This window comes from Saccostrea cucullata, unplaced genomic scaffold (genome assembly GCF_032062105.1).
Source record: "Saccostrea cucullata isolate Sc308-1 unplaced genomic scaffold, CSIRO_AGI_Scuc_v1 ctg299, whole genome shotgun sequence".
Lineage (NCBI taxonomy): Eukaryota > Metazoa > Mollusca > Bivalvia > Ostreida > Ostreidae > Saccostrea > Saccostrea cuccullata.
This window is the reverse complement of record NW_026924125.1, coordinates 14,251-31,604: the sequence shown is the minus strand read 5'-3', so window position 1 is coordinate 31,604 and position 17,354 is coordinate 14,251. Positions and strand designations below refer to the sequence as shown.

General features: G+C 33.4%; 1 long non-coding RNA gene across 1 annotated transcript; it reads right to left on the bottom strand.

The window, feature by feature from the left end:
• Positions 1-15,098: 15,098 nt before the first annotated feature.
• On the bottom strand, positions 15,099-16,250 carry LOC134265803 (uncharacterized). Its single transcript, XR_009991835.1, has 3 exons — positions 15,747-16,250; positions 15,458-15,558; positions 15,099-15,346 (listed from the first exon to the last, which is right to left on the bottom strand). It is a non-coding gene; the product is annotated as an uncharacterized LOC134265803 (long non-coding RNA).
• Between the last annotated feature and the right edge of the window lie 1,104 nt (positions 16,251-17,354).

Genomic DNA, 17,354 nt, shown 5'->3' with positions numbered 1-17,354 from the left:
TTAAAAAATTTCTAGGAGTCCATGATTTCAGTTGAGGGGGGGGGGAGTGTAGTTAAGTCAGAAGCCAGAGGTCTGGGGACTGACATAAAGCCCCCTATAGGTCCAGGACAAAGCCTTAATAGAGACACAGGGCAAAGTCCTAGTAGGGACACAGGACAAAACACTAGTTGAGACAAAGGACAAAGTCCTGGTAGAGACATAGGACAAAACCCTAGTAGGGACACAGGAGACAAAGTCCTAGTATGGACAAAGGACAAAGTCCTAGTAGGGACACAGGACAAAGTCCAAGGAGAGACACAGGACAAAGCCCTAGTAGGGACACAGGGCAAATTCCTTGTAGAGACAAAGGACAAAGCCCTAGTATGGACACAAGAGAAAGTCTCAGTAGAGACACAGGACAAAGTCCTAGTAGGGACACAGGACAAAGTCCTAGTAGAGACACAGGACAAAGTCCTAGTAGAGACACAGGACAAAGTCCTAGTAGAGACACAGGACAAAGTCCTAGTAGGGACACAGAGCAAAGTCCTAGTAGGGACACAGGACAAAGTCCTAGTAGAGACACAGGACAAAGTCCTAGTAGAGACACAGGACAAAGTCCTAGTAGGGACACAGGACAAAGTCCAAGAAGAGACACAGGACAAAGTCCTGGTAGAGACATAGGACAAAGCCCTAGTATGGACACAGGACAAAGTCCTTAAGTTGAGACAAAGGACAAAGTCCTAGTAGAGACACAGGACAAAGTCCTAATAGTGACACAGGACAAAGTCCTAGTTGAGACAAAGGACAAAGTCCTGGTATGGACACAGGACAAAGTCCTGGTTGATACAAAGGACAAAGTCCTAGTATGGACACAGGACAAAGTCCTAGTTGAGACAAAGGACAAAGTCCTAGTAGAGACACAGGACAAAGTCCTAGTTGAGACACAGGACAGAGTCCTAGAAGCTCCTGAATGTATGTGATTCTTGTTGAGTATAAAAAAAAGCTTAAAGTTAGCCCTCAATTTACAAGAAGATTGTGATATCAATCGTCAAAATTTATGAAAATGTTGTCTTGCTTATAATTAACAAATGACTATAATACAGAAAAGGTCTTGTGAAAATTTTACTGATCTACAGTAAAGATATCAGTTCTTCAGAGCTCTAAAATAAGAAACTTTCGGTTTTAATTAAAAGTCTTAATTTTTTAATTCACTGTACTATTATGCTGTTAATGAAAAGTAAATGATGTGATCATGCATATTTTATTTTGATTCACAGTTGAGCAAATTTAATGTAGATTTAATTTCTACAGCAATTGATGGTATAGCTTTGATCCTGCACTATTGAAATATCTTGTACAGTACATGTATATATTTCATTTATACACATTCGTTGTGCTTTATTAGGAAAAGGTTAATTATTGTGTGGTTACTGAGTAACGTCAAATGTTTAACTATAAACAATTAACATGATTAACACAATATTAAAATTCATGGTAAATAAATCATAAATCTCTAATTTATTGTACAATATGTCATTGTTCTATTTAGATTGAAATAAACAAGGACAAACATTTTGATTCTATTTTGGGGGGGCAATAATTTTGAAAATAAAACCAGACCTAGGTGCATAGTGTAGTGTAAATTGCTGATTAGAGGTGTACACAGGTAAACACTAAGACATTGTCACCTCTGTGGTATTACTGGATCATCAACACTTCCTCTTTGATCTTCAGACAAAGTCTGTCCTCCAAGACAAACAAAGACTAATCAAATTAATTATAGCGCTAATAAGTGTCTCGGGACAAGGAGTCTGACATAAATTAATGATTTAAACCGAGGTTAAGACCAGTCTGTTTTTCAATGTGTGATCTTGTGTAGAACCTCTTGTATATGGACTTGGTTTGAAAAGTGGCTGGCTTATCGGCAAACAGGTATTATTCAGAATGCTAGAGAACGAAATGTTCAAATGCATTTTATGCGCAATCATGATAGGGTTGTAGTGTCAAATGATAAAACAGAACTGGGTCGACTTTAAGCTATCATGATCATAGGTGGGAAGGTAAGATTTACGACTCATTTATTGAAAAAAAATTAAAAATGGCATTTTATTGCATTATCTGTACATTTGTGACACGTTCTTTGATTTAAATGTCATAATCCCATATCCTTTTGTCATCCAGAGATTTAGTAAATTGAATTTTCATCTTATTAAGGGGATGGTATAATTAAAAGTAAATATTTAAAAGATTATAGACACAGTTGAATCAATAAAAGTATTTTTTAAGCAACAAAATGAGCATCCAGATCAGTCTAATGGTGTATGTGTTAAGGTGATCATGCAGGGGTCAGAATGCCAAGATTAGAAGTACATGTACACGTCTTGAAAGGCACTTTATTCTTGGCTTTGTCTTATACGTGTATTTTCATTTCCTTTCCCTTTATCCCTTTTTTCCATTCTGTTTATAATCCTTTGTCAACATAACTGTCGATCCAATTTAAGTTGGCCATAATTATTAATTGTTGAAAAAAGAAAGGGGGGTATAAATCTGAAACATAAAAAAACCCCTCAAAATTCTGATCAGTTTACAGTCAGGAAAAAAAAGGTTGAAAACATGTATAAAAAATTGAAATTTTAGTAGTTTGAAGAATTATATTTGAAGCTTTCAATTAATTGTAAGTCACAGAATGCAAATCAATTAAATGACGGATAAATCTAGAAGACTAGGTTAGAGAAACACCTGGTTACCTATACAACAAAAAGTGTCATGCAGGAATGCACACTGTCAAGATTTTGATAGAAAGTTTAACCCATCAGTGAGCTGAACTAATCTGTGCTTTGGTTAACCAAAGCTTTCATCATGTATAAGTACAGCTTGTAGCTCGTGACATCAATCATAGGTGGTCAGTCTTTGTATGCATCAGTTATTTCAAGTGTCCAGTTGTTTATTAGAGGTCATTTCTTTCTGTGTTCATTAAAGTTTTCTTTAATAGTAGACTTTATATATATACTCTTTATGAGGGAAAGATTCTTGAATGGGACAAAACAACATACAATCAATCAATCAATAATTGTCTTAATTAAGGAACTCCTGGTCAGGATATCTGCATGATATATGTGATGATGATCAAGATTTATTAGATCTATATACCAATTAGGATATTTCAAATTACTTTACAGCAACTTATATTGGAGATTTTTCAGTTTTAAATTCATCTGCAAATTCTAATTTCTGTTACTAAAGAAACCTTTAGCATTAATACGTACAGTGTAAGAAAAAAAGGAGGTCCAATGGTAAAGAAATATAATGTTGCCAAGCTCATGCAGATATTCCTTTCTCGTAAGTAAGAATTGTTTTACAGCAACTGTAGGCCTTGAGTAATTAAAGTACATATATTTATACATACTGAATAATTACTTAGACTGAGGACAAATATGGGACACATTTATCTATATCTGTCCCATAGTTGTCTAGGCCATTATTTTTGAGATCTTATAAAGAGCTCTTGTTGGCAAAAAGGTTATATTTTCTCTCCAAGTATACCAGGGAAGGGGTACAGAGTAAGTCCACATCATCCTGAAAAAATCAGATCAAAACTTTGATCGGAGAAGAGTAGCAGATAAAATTTAACTTGTTTTGTGGTTAGATATGTCAGTACTGATCAAATGATAGAGTTCTGACCTTGAATAACTTTATATGTAAATGCTCGCACCATGAAAACGATTACAATCTAAGGATGTATAGTGAAGAATGAAGTGACTGATTGATTTATACACATAAAAGTTATACATTCATTTTCATCCCATGTAAACCAAAGCATTTTAATAATGTGGTTTAGTCAAATTATACACTGGTTTGCCCTCTGTACACTGTTTGAATTAACAAATGACTCGAACATATACTGATTACTGACATTACCAATACAGAGCTGCAGCAGGCAAGGTGTCAGAAATTCCCCTCTTAGGTGTTTGTCCAAGTCATGGATTTTTTTCCTTGATTAAACATTGTCAAAAGACAACAGAGAAATGGGGAAGTTGAGTTTAAATGTTTCTTATTGACTGGTCTGGAAGCCCATCAGGAATTAAGGCTTGCTGGTACCTTATTTGCTGCATATATAAAATGGCTTGGGAAAGAAAAGATGAATTTTCTGAGTTGGCTATTTTATTCTCATCATATTGATTTAACATAATCAGTAGAATCTTTAATTGAAAGTTTGTATATTGCATTAGGCTGACGGAAATCTTAGATTCCCATCATTTAAGTCTGTCATTATGGGATTGAATTGAAGAGGGGGATTTAGCATTGACAGAATATTGTCCTGAAATTGAATTATGTTTGATTTTGTCTCAGCAACATTATACTCATTCTTTTGGATCACCAGTGGGAAATTGTTTTATGTTTTTATTATTTCAGATGAAGTTAAGGTAGACTGGTGCATAAGGACTCAAGCAGTGTATAGGGCCCGAAGTTCACTGAGAGACACCATGCATTCAAGTAGTCAGAGTATACTGTTTACCAGGTAATTGAATCATCTTAATGAAGTGGATCTGTAATTAAGAAGAGCTTAACTGATGTCTAAAGTGATGTGACCTGATGAGAGGAAGGTTTCTGTGTTCAGATTTGTTTGCTTAAAAAATCTCGTCCTTACTTCCTACAGTCCAATGAACAGGGAGGTTCAAAAATAGACTTCATTTGAAGTAAGACTAGAAAGGTAGAGAGAAATTGACCCATTTTACTATTTGTTGAAAGACGACTCTGTATAGTGAAAGGATACACTAGGCTACATGAGCTGTGCTGAATGAAAAACATAGATACAAGTGTCTCCCTTAGGACTTTAGGAGGAGCGGTTATTACTCGGTGTGATAATCCTTGACCGTCATGAGATCGCCTTATACGGCTTGTTAGAAATTACGCCAAGGATCAGAGTCTGAAACTGGTGTGGGAGAAAAAAAAAACTTGGTGTTTCATTTGTAGGAAGATTAATTCATTTTAGGAATATATACAACAATTGGATGTAGAAACACTTCTTCGGTCTTTGTTACCTGATATTTAATCAATTTTCTCTGTTCGGAATCTAATTTGACAATGTGGTGTAAAATTACAGCTCCGTTTTTACATTTTTCTGGTGGATTTGTTCGGCAGATGAATTTGGAGTAATTCCTCAGCAGCAGTGAGATCTATATTATTTTTTTCATATTTAATTGGATTTATTAATTACTCACTTCACCTGGCGAGTGGAAGGTTGCGTGTCATGTCGAGTTACTCGAGGTCCGTGGACTCCTGTCCGATGTCGCCACATGAGTTCCTGAAGAGCAAACAACGCTTCAAGATAGATGAGGTAGGGGCAGTTATACTTAGTGCATGCATAGTTTGACAAACACAGCTTGATAATTAATTAATTAATTGATTTATTTATTCATACAATACCCCGGCCTGCATCTCATATGTCAATTTAATAATTCTATTACTGATAAAAATGAAATTGAAATTTCCTGCTCTTTACCCTGTTAAATAATAAAGGGATAATCAGAAGGTTTATTGTGACCATTGTCAAGGTTATTTGAATTTGACAAGTTCAAGGTCACAGGATCAATATGTAAGTTTTTTGTCTGGGTATATGCAATTGATAGGTATTTTTTATTGTAGAATCTCTAATTGAAGTGCTGCTTATTAGACCTGAAAAGTCATAATCCCTATTCCCAAATGATGAAAATATACACAGACTGGACCTATAGAGAATTTTCTCTATACATACTGGACTTAAAAAAATCTCTGTACTGTACAGTCTCTATACTATGCAATCTCAACCTAGCTTATTAAGAATCTCTCATACAAACTGGACTTGTCAATTGAGAATCTCTATAGTTAGACACAATCAGATGGTTTTCTTCAAAGGAGGTTTTTCAAAAAGTATTTAATAAAGGGTAATAAGATGATACAGATTTACGTAAAGATTATTTAAGATGCAGATTCTTTCATTTTCTTTATGAAACATAGACTTGTGCTACAAATTAATCCCTTCTCTTTGATCGTGTTATATATATCTTTATAAAGGCATAATGCTTCATTATATGTGTTGTCACATGACACAACTTAAAAGAGGATAAAATAAAAAAAATTCCAGCAAATCTTTTTTGCAAAAACCTGAATCCGCCCCCAGATATCTCGACACATTTGTCTTAATTAACGTGTTCAGGTGCTTTGGAATTGGAGATGTTTTAGATAAAGCCATTGATTACTGAATTCCAATTTATTATTGAAAGAACAAGTAGCTTTACATCTACTGTTAGGCCCTAGAGGCCCCTCTTTGAAGCTTGATCAAATACCTAAATAAACTTTGTATAAGTATGCAGCACTGCAAAACTTTTAGAACGTAGGGTTTGATGTTTTCTAACTGTATGATATAATTTCAGTCAGGGACAAGTAAATATCATCTGTATACAAAGAGTAAAGAAATAGGGTATAGTGAAAAAAAAATAAGGTAGAGGACATTGAAGGTTTTTTAAACATCTTGACATGAATGTCAAAACAGGAACTACAGGCACATGTAGTAGTAATTATTGACTATTATAAGGAGAAAATTTGTATTGTCCAAAAGATACAGTAGCTAAGATTTTGAACAAATCAATTTCTCCCCTTCTTTTTAGTAGCTCACCTGATTCTGTCTGTCTGTAAACTTAATTTCAACTTCTTCTCAAGAACCATGTGACCTGAATTTATCCAAAATTGGTGCAAAGCATCCTAGAGTGAATTGATTGATTGATTGTACATATTGTTTAACGTCCCTCTCAAGAATTTTTCACTCATATGGAGACGCCACCACTTGCCGGTGGAGAGCTGCAAATTTTGTCCTATACTCGGCATTCAGGGCCATTGAGCAGGGAGGGATCTTTTTAGTGCCAGCACGTACTGCGACACGGGACCTCGGTTTATACAGTCTCATCTGAAGGACCGGTCCATCTCCACGTCCCACAGCGCAATTCGAACCCGCGACGTAAGGATTGACTCCTTACTTCGCAACTCTAGAGCAGACGCTCTAACCACTATGCCACGCGGGCGACGGGGAGTACTGTAAATTGTTTAAATGAAATAAAAAAAATCTCCTTCTTAAAAATCACTGGGCCAGAAAAGTTAAAACTTATGAGGAAGCATCCTGGGGTAGTGAATTAAGATTCTAAAATAATGAAACCCCCACCCCCACCCACCAACCCCTGGGTAGGGCAGGACCACAATAGGGAATCCAATTTTTAAATTGAAATACAATGTATAGAAATTGAAATATAGAAAAAAAATCTTCTGAAAAACTTACATGTAATAAAAAAGCTGTAACTTATGTTGAAGCATCCTTGGGTAGCGTAGATTCTAAATTGTTCAAATCATTACCCCTGGAGGTAGGAAGGGGCCACAATAGGGAATCCAATTTTTCACACTGAATTATGCAGAAAAAATCTTCAAAAATCTTCTTCTCAAGAAGCATTCAGTCTGGTTCAGAAAAGCTGAAACATACATGGAAGCATACTGGGATAGTGTAAATTCTAAATTGTTCAAATCATAACCCCTGGGGGTAGGCTGTGGCCATACCATAGGTATAACAAGGGAATCCATACATGAATAAAATATATTTTAAACTAATCCATACACAGAAATGTGTGTATATTATGTTCTGTGATTGTCTGATGGTAAAGAGCCACACTAAATTGTATTCTGTATTAGAATGGAATTCAATACAGCTTCCTGAAGTTAGGAAGTAATTAACATTTAATTGAATTGGATTTTCTTGTTTGCCACACTATGGCAGATTTAAGACTAGCTTCACTCATTAAGACCTTGTATATACTTCAGGGGAAGACAAGTCCTTAATGTAATGTAAATAACAGTCCTGCTTTATTTATAGGGATGTGTGATTTTATCGGTATACCGGTATATCATGATTTTTTGGTTGCATGTGATACGTATCATGATACGAAGACCTATAAATACCGGTATTTAGGTACATATTATAAAGTCCAGAAATTATTAGCTCACCTGAGCCGAAGGCTCAAGTGAGCTTTTCTGATCAAAATTTGTCTGTTGTCTGTCATCGTTGTAGTCGTTGTCGTTGTTGTCGTCGTCGTAAACTTTTCACATTTTCATCTTCTTCTCAAGAACCACTGGGCCAATTTCAATCAAACTTGGCACAAAGTATCCTTGGGTGAAGGGGATTCAAGTTTTTTCAAATAAAGGGCTATGCCCTTTTCCAAGGGGAGATAATTATGAATTAGAGAAAAATTAATGGCATTTTTAAAAAATCTTCTTCTTAAGAACCACTGGGCCAGGAAAGATGGAACTCATGTGGAATCATCCTCAAGTGTAGATTCAAATTTGTTCAAATCATGACCCCCGGGGCTAGGGTGGGGCCAAAATGGCCGAAAGTTTTACATAGGAATATATAGGAAAAATCTTTAAAAATCTTCTTCTCCAGAACCACTGGGCCAGGAAAGCTAAACTCATGTGGAATCATCCTCAGGTAGTGTAGATTCAAGTTTGTTCAAATCATGACCACACTAGGGTGGGGCAGATTTTTACATAGGGATATATAGGGAAACCTTTAAAAATTTTCTTTTCAAGTACTTCAAAGCTATGGTTAGTGATATTTATATGGAATCATCCTCAGGTAGTGTAGATTCTAGTTTGTTCAAATGATGAATGCCTGAGGGGGGGGGGGGGTTAAATTCAAGCCCGATGTGCTTAGGTGAGCGCTGTGGCCCCTGGGCCTCTTGTTCATTTATTTGTTCAATCTTTCCTATTACAATTATAGAAAGTCTAAAAAATGTTGTAAAAGATGAAAAGAATGGCATCTTACCATCCAAACATGATTAATTTTTTAAAAAAAATGAAGCTTTGTTTTTCTAGCATATTTTTAAGAAAAATAATGACAATTAATTCATTAAAAATCATTGTAAAAATTGCTTGTAAAAATAACATGATATTATCGTGATATTTTGGGAAAAAATCCTGATACCCATCCCTATTTATTTATGATATTGTGTTTAATATATCTATATATAATAATGAGCTCTCAGATATTGTCAAGTCTTTAAGATTTTGGACAATAAACTCTATGATTAGAAAAATAAAATGATATTGGTTTGGAGATTCAAAGCAATTTACTTCATTTTTAATTAAGATGTATTTATTTTGCTTACGTTAATTCTTTAAATTAAAAAAATCATTGTTTGTAAATTATACTTCATTTTGATAGTCTTTGGTGGTGATGAATATGGTTTGAAATCATAAAAATATCAATATTGACTGACTAGGCTTCATTACTTTTAGTTTTATTGTACAGAGCAGATAAATGAATATGGAAGAATTTTTATGAATGAAAACCTGTCACTGTCACATCAGTGTATGACTGTTATAGATTATATATAAATGGACTGTAAATAGACTTATATATCATTAAAAGTTTTATTTATCTGTTTGTCTTTAACTCTCAATTACCCAGGCAATCATTCATGCATGTATTTAAATATGTGCAAATACTTTTGAACTTCTGACTATGGATATGTTGAAGCAATCCAAAAGTCCCAATATCTCACATCATTGGATAACCCCAAAAAATTTCTCTGTCCTATCAAGTTCAGGATAACAAGGTTATATTGTATGTATACCTGTACCATTACATTTATAATTACAAATGGACAATTTTCTGTTTGTGTGCTAATTGCATGGAGACATCCAGGGTAAAATAATTAATGAATTTAAAATAGTAAGGACTAGTTGACTTTGACATATCCATAGAGTTTGAGATATCAGTGCTGGAGATACTGAGGTTCAACTGTATCTTTATAGTGGGCTGGTGGCATTTTCAGAGTTCCTGAAGGTTTTATTCCTATATCAGTTCTGCTGAGTGAAGCATATTGTGACTGTGTAATAGGAGGTCTGTTCACCTCTGTTCTGTGTGATCTTATACACTGTACGTAACACTAAAACTATTGTAAGAAGTGGCTTATACAGCAAGCAAAAATGTAGGCATGACTTCTAAACATAGGATGAAATGTTTATTTTTTATGCCAGTTTAGGATGTCTGTTGAGGGAAAAACTAAATGCAATTTTTTTCCAACTGAAAGTTGTGCAGATTTTTTTATTTGCATGACTATACATGCTAGACAGCAACCCACCCCCTTTACATCTCATAATTCAAAAGCTCTAAAGATACAAAAAATATTAGAGAACTCAAAGCCTCTTAAGGATAAATAACACAAACAAACTTTTTTCAGAAATCAGCATTATTTTTCATAGATTTACATTTAAATTGACAACCTGAATAATGTTTACCAAGTAGAGTGGGAGAATTTTATAAGATTTTGTCATCAAGTTAAAAAATTGTGCAAAATTTTGTGTGGAATTATACAGAAGGCAAAATTAAATCTTAAATCTAAGCACCAAGGAAAACTTACGATTTCTTTATATTTCAGGGATTTATTATTTATGTCATTACAAATCAAAATCAGTCACAAAATATATATCAACCCGAGCATCCATTTTTTGTTTGTGGTAAGTACCCTTAATAAGAAAACACATGCAGGCTTAATTTGCATGGTCCCACAGTAAAATTTTATTATACTAGGGAGCTTTATTTATTGCCATGTCCATGACATTTTGTGCTTTGATAATTCACATTTTTTTATGCCTTAGGACGAAATATTATAACTGAGATTAAGACTAACAGCGAAGAGCATTTGGGTCTTTCTTAGATTATACAGCTGTTAATGTGTAAAATTGCATCAGAGTTGATCTTGTATCAGATTGCACCCGTGTTGTGCGCTATATTTTACCTGAGTGTTGTGTTTCTGAAATGAGGTAAGTTATTGACAAACAAGTTGATAAAACAAGAATATCAGCAGTCTCATTTAAAGTCATCATTTCTTAAGTTCTATGGGCAATACAATGACCTTGTCAACAAATACAATTTATCATTAAATGTTGACTGATGTTTTTCATACTAATTGTTAGTCAATTATTTCATACTAATTGTTAGTCAATTATTTGCACACTGAATTCAGTGAATTGATGAAAGATTTTCCGTTATTTCTTGATCATGACAAGGAGCCCATGGCGGGTGTGGGATACTCACTCCTCCATGGCACCTTATCCCACCTCTGACAGACGTCGAAATTTTTTAATCACTGTCAGACATTTGGTCTGACTTTACTTATAATTTTGTCCAGATGACATATTTTGATGCTGAAAAAGTTATATGAATAACAGCATCAAAATGTCCTTTATTATTTTCAATAGCCTTCAATCTACCAAGTTTCTTTTCTTGGGATAGAGAGTCTTTAACATAGACGTAAATGACAAGTTTTATGACTTTGCTGTAACAAATTTACTTAGCTATCGTCAACATGCTGCGTAGCATTTTTTTCTGTGTTTGTGACCTTTAGATTTCACTGCTTTTATATATATGTATATTGTATATATTTGCCCCCACAAAAGTCAAATTTTGAAAACTTCCTGAAATGTGATGAACTCAATAAATTGTATGAGAAATATAAATTAACAGAAAATATTATAGTTTCTAAGCAGTGTATTCACAATTTTTTGTCTTTATGAAGTCACAAACTGTGTTTTATATCTTTTTTTCAAAATGAGGACAAATTATTTCACAATTTTACTTTAAAATTTATAGAGCGCAAGTTTGTTCAGCAATATTGACATATTTCATTGATATTATCATTCTACACATTATATCAAAATATTGATCTAACACACATGTTGATACAAAATATCGAGATTGTACATTTTTCAAAATTAATAAAAAACAATTTATGTTTGTGACGTCAAATGTACATATGACATCATGTTTATTCAGTGCTTTGAAGTGTTACTCCATTATTAACACACTGTTTGATTTGGGGGGCAAATATTAATTACTGATTTTCTTTGCATTACGCACAATTTTTTTCCCGATCATGACAACTGGAATGTTATCAGTCCAGACAAATTTTTACTGGCCTTGGCGACAGGACCAACGGATTTCGACAAGTCTGCTCTGATGTTTTTGAGGCCTGTGTTTGCTCTGCTCCTATTTTGTATTGTTTTACCAATGCACTTTGAGTTTTAATACTGTTCATTATCTCCATACATGTCATTGCAACAATGTTGTTTATTAGATTTCACCTGTTTTGCTTGTAAGATTGCAGAAAAGTTGTGTGTTAGATTTCACCAGTGTTGTTTGTTGATTGCATTTAGAGGTGAGCATTGTTGCCCATATGCCTAACTGTAGTAATTTAATTGATGAAGGTTACCTGGTGCTTTTATCTAGCTGATGAAGGACATAAATTATCATAATAAAAAGGAATTTATAAGATAATTAGATTAGTAGTCTTCTGTATTATGGTAAACATGAAACAATTGTTAATGTATCGTAATTCAAATCTCACCAAAGGGCATTGAACCCAGAACTGCCAAGTTCAGGGTCAGGTGATTTAGTTAAACATGGTCATATAATCTGTTTTGTGTTTGTCATTTATTATGTTTTGTGTATGTGTGTTGAATGATTTATGCAGTAAAATTTAAACACTATTGAATTACATGGTCATAGGTGATCAAATTCACTTTTAATTTTGAATGTAAGGCTGTGTTTATGAGTTTGTAAATTAAATTCAAAACTCATGAGAATAAAAAAGAATACCGTAATAAATAATAAATCAATTTGCTCATATCAATTTTAATCCCTAAGGTATGAAGATTACATAAATTCAAATAATACGATGGTGTTATTGTAATAAGATAAAGCCTTTAATTATTGACAGTGCACTAGCTATCTTAATGATTAGGTTAACTGATGTTTAGTAGATTTAGAAGAGGAATATAGTGATGAGTGTACTGTATTTCATATTTGTGGAGGACTTTTGTTATGAATTCTGTGGTGAAAAAAATTTCCATTTTCCATTTTCAATTTTTTTTCAAAGATTCTGGATCCACACTTATAAAGTCTGAGACTTCACTTTCTTTGGATACATTTTATACCATGAGGCATGAAGGTGTTTGTAACACACATTTGTCTAATCTTGCGCATTAAAAATTAATTGATTTCACTTGTATTAAGTTTGAACTATAGTCACTGTGTATAAGAAACAGGAATAGTTAATTTAAAAAATCTGTTATATTTAGTATTGAGTGATCATTTTTTACAATTTTCAAAAAAAAAAAAAGGGATTTAAAAAGTGTTTTTAAGTGAAAAAAATTGTTTCAAACCAAAATACATAGAAATTGAGCACCTTACTGAAATTATGTAATGTACATAATAGTCTGGTAGTCTGTATTCCTTTTTTAAACAGTCTGAGAACTTACCAGTATATCTGAAGGATAACATTGACTGAGCATGTATATCTTCACCTCCATGTGTTTGACTTTACATTGCTCTTATATTTTCCATTTTGAGCAGGGTTTTTTTTTTGCACAAGGGGGTGGGGTGGGGTCACTGAGTACATTGAGTTCATAATGTACATAATAGTCGTCCGTCGTCCGTCCGTCTGTCTGTCCGTCTATTTGTCTAGCTGTCTGTCTGTATGGAAACATTTTTTTTTTCAAAATTCTACTCCTCCTACAGTTTTGGTATGATTTCAATATAACTTGGCACACAAGTAGACTACACTAAGATACATAATTCTTTGTATCGGTTTTTGATTTCGATGAACGGTGTTGCCGTTGTTACTAAAAAAAGAAATTTCTGTGAAATTCTTTCAAAATGCTACTCCTCCTACAGTTATGGTCTGATTTCAATATAACTTGGCACACAAGTACACTACACTAAGATACATAATTCTGTATATCGGTTTTTGATTTCCATGAACGGTGTTGCTTGTTACTAAAAATAGAAATTTCTTAAATTCTTTCAAAATGCTACTCCTCCTATTTCGCCTGATTTCAATATAACTTGGCACACAAGTACACTACACTAAGATACATAATTCTGTGTATCGGTTTTTGATTTCCATGAACGGTGTTGCCGTTGTTACTAAAAATAGAAATTTCTGTGAAATTCTTTCAAAATGCTACTCCTCCCACAGTTATGGTCTGATTTCAATATAACTTGGCACACAAGTACACTACACTAAGATACATAATTCTGTGCATCAGTTTTTGATTTCGATGTACGGTGTTGCCGTTGTTACTAAAAATAGAAATTTCTGTGAAATTCTTTCAAAATGCTACTCCTAGTTTTGGTCTGATTTCAATATAAATTGGCACACAAGTAGACTACACTAAAATACATTATTCTGTGTATAGGTTTTAGATTTCGATGAACGGTGTTGCCGTTGTTACTAAAAATAGAAATTTCTGTTAAAAACTCTCAAAATTCTACTCCAAATACAGTTTAAGTCTGATTATAATATAATGTGGCATGCAAGTAGACTACACTAAGAACATAAAGAGACTTAATCAAGGATCATTATTCTTTTTATTGCTGTGGTAAAGTTTCAGTTCCCAACTTTTCTCTTCCTTTCCTGAAGTACAAACCAGTAGAACTTCAGTCTCCACAGAGACTTCTGGTTAAATTTGAAATATACTTCAAGTAAACATATTAAAATGAGTTCATTGTTTAATTGATGTCAAGGCCTGCAATGCTGACTTGACACCCCCCTAAAAATCAATAATAAAAAAATGGTGTGTCCCTTAACTGAGCATGCTGAGTATTGATGGAGTTAACTGTTACATGAATTATTATGTCAGTTTTCAGTAGGCAAACATAGTGACTGCTCTAAATGAATAATAAATTAATAAACTTGGATTAATGGAGCATATTTTACAATTCATAATTTGTTTGAAGATCGAACTAAGTCAGCTAAAACAGAGAAAATATAAACACAGTTGTTAAGAATCTGACCCCTGGACCAATTAAGCTATTAATATTACTAATGAAGAAAAAGATGCAACACACAGGTCTTCATCAATAGAAACTGTATTCTAAAGTTTGACTTTCAGTTACCCCCCTTTCCCTGTATTCCAGTCAATAGTGAGTCAAAAAGAAAGCTTAGGCCATTTTTTTTTATTAGTTGTTTTACGGATTTTTGGGGGAGAAATGTCCATTGGGTGGCTACAAAAAAAAAAAAAAAAAAAAAGAAGTGTTCAATGTTCAAAACTTTTAATATGCAGCATATCAAAGCAGTTGGGGAAATCAACCTCAGAACATTGCACAGAAATGTCTTTCTTGGCATTTCTCACTAAAAGAGAACGATTCTCCGAGCAGAGAGACATATTATGTGAACAATTCTGAACTTTTCTGTGTATGTCTATGACTGGATACGGGTGTCCTCTCACTGCTACGTCCACATTGCCACAGAAAAACACACTTCAGCAAATTTTACACAACCCCCTGAAAAATAGTAAAAGTTTAATCAAATTCAGATAATACCTTTTTGTAAACAGTATTAAACAGTATAAAACTAAAATTCAGTGCACAATCAATGGACACAAATAAACTTACTAGAATGATAAGTCATCCCCATAGGGTTTCACATTCCTATGACTCTCATACAAACATTTTTTGTCTTAGAACATCCTGATGAGTCAGTTCCTTTTCCAAATCTAAAATTTAAAACTTTAAGAAACATTTCTTTCACATCATTTGATAGATTCATACTTGTACAATGACAAAAAAGTCTTTCGTTTCTCTGACGCTTTAACAATTGACAACACGTCTTGCAGATTTTTATAATACAGTCATACATGTGCTTTTAAAAATGTCATAAATAATATATGAACTGTTAACTAACCATTAGATATAACTGTTTAAAACTTCGCCAAACCCTCAGAGAAAAGTTATGGGTGTCGGATGGAGTGCAAGTGACGACACCAGATTCTTTGGTTTTGGCTGTAATTTCCTCAACCACCACACTCCATTCGCTGATCAGATAACATCATATATAGAATAATCACCAGCCTGATCAGCTCATAAAAACCGTCATACATTTATACATTTACTACTGTCCTTAAAACATTTATATTCTGTTTTGAAAAACCTAAAATGTTTCACATGGCCGTCATACTTATTTCATCTCTGACTATAAAACGCTTGCAGAGTTTTTTTTTTTAAAAGGGTCAATAGCGGAAGCGTTTACATGATTCTGATCACATCTAATTAAAATTCAAACAATGTACGGTCATTTCCGGATTTTTTTTAATATGTTTGAAGTAAAGTTCGATCGGCGATTATAAAAAAAGGATTGAATGGAATTTTTATTTTTTTTCCAAAACTTAGAAAAATGGGGTCGGCGGATCCGTAAAACAACTAATAAAAAAAATTTGGCCTTATATTGAAAAAACAACTATTTTTCAAATTTTCAGAGTGTAGGTAAAACAAATGTAACAAGTGTATGTTTTTTATCTGCATGCATGTGCATGTTATGTTTTAGGCTTATATGGCATATGGGTCAGAGTAATTCTTAATTTGAAATTCAAAGTTTCTTAAACTTGTGAAGATGAAAAAATGAAATTCATGCAATAATTTGAGAAATAACGCAATCTCTTCTCTTTAAGGTATTTGGTCTTGATGAAAGTTGGATGTAAATCATTCTCTGTTCCTAAAGTTAACAGTAGACCATATTTTTTTTTTTGTCAAGAACAACTCAATTGTTTGCCTTTGATGACAAGATATCATATATTTCTTATTTCTGACAGAACAGACTGCTGATGGTAGGCCTGGTCTGATGGTGTGTTTGTTTTCTTTTAATCAGTCTTTTGATCAGATAAACTGCAGTCTAGACTCCACTTCTCTTAGAAATTGTCTCCATTATTCTGTTTTACCATGGCTTAAGCAAGAACTAAAAAAATGGATCATTTGTTGTTGGAAGTTTTTCTTAATATCTTTCTTTGATGCCTTAATTTTGTTTCATGAAGTGTTTTAAAGTCATTAATTGGCCTTGCACTTTTTCTTCATTTCATGTAGATACCATTAGTTGTACCTTAAAGATTTGTCTTTTTGTTTTTTAAAAAAGTTAAAATCAAACCAAGATTTGTTCAAAAAAAAAAAAGAAGATAAAAATCAAATTAGAGATCAAAATTTTGTCAGAATTAATCCTGTCTTGTTCAAAAAAGAAAAAATTAAGTTTTAAAGTTGTAAATTTGCAATTTCAACCACATGTTAAATTCATTTAAGAAGGGAGGGCATATTGCTTTGCTGCTGTCTGTCTGTGGGTCCCTTTAGTTTCTGTTCATTTTCTTCACAACTGTTGCACATACAGATATGAAATTTGGTATACAGATTTATCAGATGAATATCTAGGTCAAGTTCTGAAACTTTTTTTTAAAAACTTTTTATTTCACTAAAGCCCCCACACGGGTTGGGTACGATTGCGCTATTTTTATCAGAGTTATGCCCCTTG